Here is a 9,145-nt window from a genome sequence, read left to right on the forward strand (position 1 = left end):
TATATATATATATATATATATATTTATATCATGACATTCCTGAGACTCCCAGACACTCTGCACATTAGTGAGAACAGAATTATAAAATTCAAAATGTGCTTGATCATGACAGCAGATCTTGCTACACAAACACATAGGTGAATCTGGTAAATGTTCCTTATGCAAACAGATTGCAAAAACAGTGAACATGCATGTCTGTGCAGCTTGTTTCATTCAAACAGCTGAGCAGGTCAGCAGTTCCAGCCTACTTCCACACAGGCCCTTGCTGCAGGGCGTGCTGCAGTCTTGACAGAGAGGACGATTGCAGCTGGGACTGCCAAACGTGCCAGAATGAGCTAAATCCGAGAAGCTGTGAGGTGATTTACATGAAACTATGCTACAGGATCCACCTGTTAGCAGCACTGCATTTAGTAAGTAAATGGAGCTGCTGGCTCACTCTTCGAGTATCTCAAATTTGCATGAATTCCAAAATATTATCAGACTAAGAGGTATAAAAATGTCTGTGCTGGGTCACTGAGACTGAAGCTGCGATGTCAGCTTTAATTCTGGGTTATTTTTCTCAAGTAGAGAAAAGGCAGAGAAGTCAAGAGAGAGAAGTAACAACATTAACGACATCACACAGAAAAGTCAGAACACATTAAATATCTGGGATTAATTTGCTATGTGTAAATTAGAGGATGTTGTCAGAACAGAGGGTTTAAACTGCTGATAAATGTAATTCATTCATCTGGTAACCGCACTATTATTTTCTCTGAAGCATAAAGACATTCTCTGACACAGACTAGAGCTAAGCCCCTAGAAATGAAACGCAGCCATGAGCCATCTGTCACCCAATATGACGACTCTCCTTTCTGAGGGACACCACAGGGTAAGAGGCAGCTGGAGTTTTATCATCTCCAATTATCACAGTTTTGCTTTTGATCAGTTTGCACTAAGAGCTGTAATCACTCTGTCTGTGCCCATCAACACTATTATAAACAATTCAGCCACACAAGTTCCCTATTTTCCCTATTCTTTTCAGTAAGTGGGCAAAGAAATCCCAAACTATTGTCCCTGACCTCTTATCATTGAGTTGCTAATAATTTAAAGATATGCATTAAAAGTCAAAACGACTTTCCTTACTAAACCCATCCCAAAAATATGAAAAAATACCCAAAAAAGAAGCTTTTTAAGGCTTCATACAAAACGTTAATACACCATACACCCCAACAGTGAAGAGAGAGAGGTTTTCACAGGTAAGTGACCAAAGTGGAACATAATTAAAATTAAGTCAAGTAAAGTCATAGTAATGCCAGGTCTCCTTTGGAAATGAGATTTTTAATCTCAATGAGATTTTTTACCTGGATAAATAAAGGATTAATAATAAAGTTTCTCCATGGTAATTGCGTCACAGTTTACAGCTCCAGAAACACAAAGCAATAGCATGCAAGTGGGCATGTGGTACATAAAGCACAAAAGCCCATCCACACAAACCTATTTTGTTCTACCAGAGCAGCGTTTGTTCCCACTTCAGCACAATAAAAAGACTTGATTTGCTTCTAATATATATATGCTTTCATTGCAAAGATTAGTTTCATAGTTACATTCTCACTCTCCTAATGCTAAACAATTGGAGTGTAAGCAAAATTTGACAGAGAGTAAGTTGCATGTGCACCAGCGTCACTACAGCCGGGCTCTTCTGGGTCTAAAACAGTTGATGAATAATAACCTCAGAGGAATCTGTCCCACTGCTGCAGTAATACTGACCGGCTCATCAGCAGAACTGGAGCACTGAAGGGGGTAACCTGACCGCTTGCTGACCCGGCTCCATTTTCAGGATACTAAAATGAACCGAGCTACTCAGGCGGAACATATGAGGTGCAAAAAAGAGGGAATCACGGAACATTATCCGCCCAATTACACAATGAGAAGAGCAACTCACTGGTAAGATCCATACTGCACATAATGTTCAGTGAGCCTGTGGATGAGCCATTGGCTGCCTCAGCCGCAATCTGACCAGTTCAACCTCCCCACCTGCAGTGATCCCAGCCTGGGACAGGCTGTCTCAAAGAGAGCCAGAGACAAAGCAGCTCATAAATATGTGAGCCAGTAAAAAGAATAGAGAAAAACACCCAGGAACATTCTGTTTCATATCCTAAGAGAAAAAAAGTTACTTTTTTTATTAAACTGCAAAACAGAGCAGAGATCATTTCAAAAGACAAAATGCTGTCATGGTGAAATGTTTTGGCATCTAACGGTGAAAGAAGAGAACATGCCATTAATTTTCATAAGAACCTCTCTAGACAAACAACAATAAGTACTTTGTACAGAGAATATACAGTATAACATAGATGCAATATACACTGGGTTTTGTTAGTAAAATGCTGTAATAATCCAGTTGGTAAAAGTTGCATGATCATTACTGAAGTTCAAACAATTCTGAATGAGGAATGTCAGCTGGAACAATGTGAAAGGAGAGTGAAGCTAACCAAAACTCTGGAAAATCAATTGGAGTTCTTTGTCTTTAGGAGACTGTAAAAGATCTGGAAAAATAAACCCAGTAGCTTCCAAATATGTTGGCTTGGATTTTCAACCTGAGAAAACATAATCACACCTACACGAGCTGAAGCTTGAGGTCTCGGTCTGTCTCCTGCTACTTTTAACCCATCAGCCAATTTGTCCAAACCTCTGGTAAGTTCTATATACGTCCGAGGAATGCCAAAATCTGTCCGTCTTTGTTAAGAACATCTTCTTTTGTTTTCCGCCTAATTACGAAATAAAAAAGGAAAACATACTTCTGATTCTTTTTTTTTAAATAAATATTTACTCTGCCAAATTGACTTCAGCAGGATTCTCCTCACATCCCTGAGCCATCTTTAGAAAACAATCAGCAGGTGTTGTCTTGTAGTTTTCAAGCGTTTCAAGGAATTTCTCCATGTGCAAGTAATTTATTTTTCAAGGTGGATTTCTGCTCAGACTGTCTTTGGAAGGACCCCAAAGATGATATTTTAAAGCCTTCCATGTGCTGCAGAGTCAGTAAAAAGAACAAAAATGTGAAAAAAATAAAATAAAATTCTGGCAAGTAATGATTGTCATTCAATGAGCAGTATTTCACTGAAGCTGTGGTAAAGGCAGTTCTGTTATGTGTTATACTAATGCTTTGGGTATTATCCCAGCACTTAAAACATGATAAATAATCTTAAGTGTATATAAAATCTTAGATTTTATATTAAAAATATATAAAATATAAAGGGGAGAAGGGGAGGGGGTGTTTCACTGGTACAGTCCCAGTGAATAAAATGTCAGATTTTTGTATTAATAGTAATGCTGCCCATCTTCTTCATCTTTTATTCATGTTGAGATTAATTTTAATGTTTCCTGGATGACAGATAAAACCCGGTTATCTTATCTTATGATTAAAGTCATTTTTAAAATACATGGAAATCCTTCATTTTAGATTTAAATTTAAATCCTGTGATAAATACCATAACTATAAAGTCAGCACATAGCCTAAGGCAGCGTCCTAAACACCCTTGCCGTGAGTCGTTCGGTACAGGGCCGAGACAGTTGAGGCTCGAGTGTGAAAATTATTTTTCGGGGTTTTTTATCGTTTTTATCATTAACTCGGTTCCCGTTGGTCGTTTCCTGTGTGTTATCAATAAATCTTCTTTTTTGGTACTGGTTTTGTTTTGTTATATTAATCCGCGACACCGTAAAAGGCAAGGTCCGTGAAAATATTGTCGGACACAAAACCGGTCCGTGGCGCAAAAAAGGTTGGGGACCGCTGGCCTAAGGGATGGGATCTTAGTATAAAATTAAATTGTAGTTGAGCAAGATTTTGCAAAAGTTTTCTTGAGCTTAACAATTATGTCTCCCTTAATTTTCACTGTACAAAGCTAAACTGATGACTGAGACAAAGGTGCAAAAGACAGTACCACAGCTTCCGACTGGCAATTATTTTAAGCTGTATAGGCCAAATTGGACTAATATCCCTACCTTGCCACATTCCAATTTTCTTGTTCCATTTAATCTTTCTGTAGTCTATACTATTCGAAAAAAATTATTTCTGGACAGTGGCATGCCCCTTTCTTTAAGACTTGCATAACAAACTGTCTGCTGGCTGTCTACGCCGAGTCGGGGTCATCTGGAAGCCATTTCTACCGGTGCTTTCTCCCTCGTCTCATTTTAATCACCCAGCGCAGCCTCGCATCACCCTCCCCTCCTCTCCCCGCTCCCCGGGGAAGCCGTAGTTCAGTGAACTAGCTCCGCGCATGCCAGGTCGGCATGGCACGCAAGCTCATCCCCGCTCCGCTCTCCTAGCACGCAAAAACTCAACAGGATTAGAAACAAAAATCCTTATACTGTACATAATACATGGCTCCTGTCGGTGGGTGCCACATTAGGAGAAAATCTATCACGCAGCCTGCTCACAGTTAAGAGAGGAGATTTATAGAACAAAAAAATTAGAAGTAAGGTGAATTACAACATGCCCGTTATCCTAATAAGTTATTTTATTAATAATAGATCAACTCTGGGACTTTTGGCACGCTAGAAAACTTTCTTGAACTTTCTTTTGACGCATTATTTTCCTTTTTCTTGTATTATAATTAAGGGGGGTGGAGTCGAAAATGCTTATTGCTGTAGTTTAGAGCTGAATTCTTCATTAGAATTACATACACTGGCATACTTGGATGTGACTTTCAGGCTCACGTGCACACTTATGCACGTGTATAGATGGTATTACATTAAAAACAAAAATAAAGCATCAGCAAACTAATACAGATACTAGAACTACAGATAGTTATGAATTAATAGATTAAGCGTTTGCATAAAATTCAGTTTTTGACCAAAATTCTTTTATTCAGGCAGCTCATCAAAATGTTCTAATGTAAATGCAAATGACTTTAAAGAAAAGTGTGAAGACGTCTGAGGTATACTCAGCAAATACGAAGATCCTACGCAGATCAGTCAAAGGAAAGCACTCATCAAACCTTTGACCTTTTAATGGTACTTATATTTACACAGATTTCTCTTAAAATAATGGTTAACTAAATTTTCAATTAAACACATGCATATGTTACATATTTGTATTTGTGAAACTGACTTACAGCATAGTTACTATCACATTTTTGTAAGAAGTGAGTGACTTTCTCTTGTGAGAGAAGTAACGTTTCCAGCACATAGCCACAGCCCCTGTGAACTGCCTGCCATTTGAACAGGTCAAAATTTTAGTATAACAGCTTTCCAAATGTTTTTGTTATGTGTCTTTTACAAGCCCACAAAATAAAAGGAACCATGCACCAAACCACGATGACTTTCTTAATCACTGCAGCTCAGTGTGTACATGGCATATTATAGTAGCTACATCAATGTGTTAGGATGCACTTTTACAGTGGCTATGGCTTTGTGCTGGTAATGTAACTGGTCACACACTTCTAACAGAGCAGCCAAACCAACAGTAAAGATTTGCAACAAAAAAACATGTGAACTAAATCTTACTACTCCGCTTACTACAGACAGTGATACAACTTTGTTACCTTGCTAATGTACACAGAAAAAGAAAACATTAAATCAAACTTAGCTCACACTATACTTCATTACTGCTGATTTTGTTGTCTTATCATTTGCAGACAGTTAATGTTAGCTAACTGAAGCCTTACATTTGCCTTACATAACCAGCTGGACAACCATCCTATATAAAAATACAAACAAAAAACATCTACACATGTAAAGTGTAGAACTCCAGACCACAGAAAATTTCCAGAGGGAAAAAATAGCATCCCTCCAGCATCCCTTCCCAGGGGGCGGGGCTTCTGGTGACAACACCTTTGTTTCATTCATTGTTTCAGAAATGTGAAAAGTAAAAAAGACAATTATTTTTTACATAAGAAACATAAATTAGTAATGTACAATATATATGACGTGAAAGTGCAAATCAGTGTGGTGGGTGGGATAGATTAGGGAGCAAGTGAACATTTTGTTCTCAAAGAAGCAGGAAGTGTTAGAAGCAGAAGAAATGGGTAAGAGTAAGGACCTGAGCGAGTTTGGCAAGGACCAAACTGAGATGGCTAGACGAGCATCTATCAAAAGGATCCAAGGAAGGGATCGTTGTGAACCAGAGACACATAGGGAGTGAAGGCTGGTCTAATCAAACTGACCAGCTACTGTAGCTCAGAAAAAGTTAATGGAAAAGTTGATGCTGGTCCCAACAGAACATTTTTAGAATACACATTGCATCGCAATTTATTTTCTTATGGGGCTGCATAGGCAAAGACTAGTCAGGGTGCCCATGCCCTGTCCACTGCCAAAGGTGCCAACAATGTGCATGTGACCATCAGAACTGAACCATGGGGTAATGGAAGCAGGTGACCTGGTGAGATGATTCTCCTTTTCTTTCACATCATGTGGATGTCCGGATGGACGTGCATCGCTTACCTGTGGAACACCTGGCACCAGGATGTACTATAGGAAGAAGGCCAGCCAGTGGTGACAGTGTGATGCTTTGTTGCTAAGCATTATTGCAGACCATGAACACTCTTTGATGGAAATGATATTTCCTGATGGCTGTGGCCTCTTTCGGCGGGATAATGCACCCCGCCACAAAACAAAACGGGTTCAGGAAAGGTTTGAAGGGCACAACAAGTTTGAGGTGTTGACTTGACCACCAAATCCCCAGATCTCAATACAATTGAGCATCTGTGGGATGTGGTGTAAAAACAAATCCAATCCACAGTGGCTCCACCTTGCACATTACAGGATTTAAAGGATCTTTTGCAAACATCTTGGTGCCAGATACCACAGCACACCGTCAGGGGTCTAGTGGAGTCCATGCCTCAGTGAGTCAGGACTGGCAGCAAAAGAGGGACCAACATAATGTTAGGTCATAATATTATGCCTGACTGGTATACATGAACAAGAATTGGGTAGCACTGAGAATCAATAAATACACACTACCCAGTGGAGATATGTGACAACACAATAAGCCATTAAACAGTCTTTACCCCGTCAGCTGTCTGGAACAGAGTTCAAATAATGATATTTTTTACCCATGCGAGAATACCACAGGTAATTGTCTCCTGCTCCCTAGACACTCTGAACAAACAGCACCTTCATCTGATCCAAACAGTCTTTCCAGAAGAGAAAATGAGTCTGAAACAGGCTATCTCTGTTTGTCTGGTATGGACAAAAAAGGGGCGCTTGTCATTCGTCAGGTCTTTTCACTAAGACAGCAATTGGGTCAGACAGTGACAATTTTTCCCAGTGTCTCTTTCCTCATATTGTGGTCTGGCAGCAGAAAACACTGTCATTTCAAACTTCACCATCCCAACTAGCAACGTCCGGTGGTTACCTCGCGGCTCCCGGAGATGGAGCTAGCCCAGAAGATGTTTTTGTTGGTTTGTTTACTGATTTGTCTTGGTTGCTTCTAACCACTTTTTTTTTTAGTCTTGGCTCACTTTTGTTCTCTCAAGTGCTGTATTCACTCTCCCCTTCCCTTTTCCTAAGTTCCACCAGCTCCCCAACTGCCTGTTGGACCGCTGACTTTCCTCTCCTCCCTGCCTCACCACCTCACCAAGCCCCCTACCCCCTTCCCTCTTCCTTCCTCCCTGTCGGTGCTGTGCGTGACAGTAGCTCACTGAGAAGTGGAAATGAGACTAGTAAACAATGATTAGCTCCAGAGACGAGGCAGCCTGGCCTACCATTGGTCCTGTCTCCACACAGAAAGCACCCACCCGCCAGCACATGACATGCAGCGGCACATAGACCCCATCCCTGCCTCCAAACCTCCCTCCGACTAATCCACCCCCTCAGCCAGAGTCAACACAGGGTCAGGGCCAACCTTTCACAGCCAGGTTACAAGGAGCAATCACAAGCAAACACGGCAACCACACGCAAAATGCACACATGACACCCCTCTCCCGCAGACCCAGTCATCTGCACCTCCCGTACACATGCACGCAAACTAGACCCCACTCCACCATCCTGCCACCCAAGCACCCCCTCCCCTTCGTCAGCCACAAACCTGGCTCTAATTAGCATTATGGGGATGCGAGTGGCCACATATGAGGACCAGGCTCAGGGAGGTGGAGGAGGAGGAGGAGGTAGGGGTGTCGGTGGTGTTGGTGGAGGTGAGGGGGGATTCCGCCCTTCTAGGAACAGAGAAGAAACAGTCATCCCCCAATGCAGGCAGTATTTTGAAGACATTGCAATGTCTCTGGTTAACCAAGAAATCATTCTAGAGGGTTTAGTGCTCAGCCACACCACATTTCTCAAGACAAGCAGCTCTCAGGCAGAGCTCCAAAAACGCTCGACATCTGCAAAAGGCTCTCAAAGGTCCATTATCATGAAAGAACGACGCATGAAACACTTCACTGACTTTTATTGTTACCTTTGTGTTTGCACTCATAATTTAAATATGCTGTGCACATAAGAACTTCTGTTTTTATGTGTTTATGTAATCAGAGTGTTATGCACTACAGTCTGTGGAGATATGGTTAGTATGGAAATGGGTGACAATAAAAATAATGTGTATGGGTCAGAGCAGTGACTGGTTTACTTTGTAGGTGCTGTCACATAATCTGTGAGATAAACTTTGTGGTGAAATGAACTTTTTAAAAAATGTTTTTAATAATAATAAGAATAATAAATTTGACCAATAAGAAATGTTTCTTGTATGATCTATCTGTAGAGTAACATATTATCTTTTCCCTCTTAAAAAATATTTTCAGCATCTGCTGTCATTCTCTACCACCCACACTCCTCTGCTCCTGTCCTGTTGATAAAGACAGAGTGCGCCTGTGGGGTAGCAAAGTTTCTGTCCCTCTCACTTAGTGACTTACTTTGGAAATGTTTTAGTACCTTTAATGAGGGTCATTACCTCCTGCAAAAATAAACTTAACAGCTGGTGGAAAAACAAGAAACACATTTTTTTTTATCTTCCACACAGCTTGAGGAAAATGTTTTGCTTTGGGAAATAACCACATGATGCTATAATAAAATAATTAACGGGAATATGATTGTCCATTAATGCAACTCGATCTAAAGAGAAAACCCACGGGAAAGTGCGGAGCTTCTCATTTCCTACTTAATTAAAAGGGAGAGAAGAGAATAAAGGTGGACTGCGACAATGAAGTAGCCTCGCATTTGCTTTTGCAATCACTGGGGGGGG

This window comes from Haplochromis burtoni, unplaced genomic scaffold (assembly GCF_018398535.1).
Source record: "Haplochromis burtoni strain Fernald_Lab_line unplaced genomic scaffold, NCSU_Asbu1 Contig_16, whole genome shotgun sequence".
NCBI lineage: Eukaryota > Metazoa > Chordata > Actinopteri > Cichliformes > Cichlidae > Haplochromis > Haplochromis burtoni.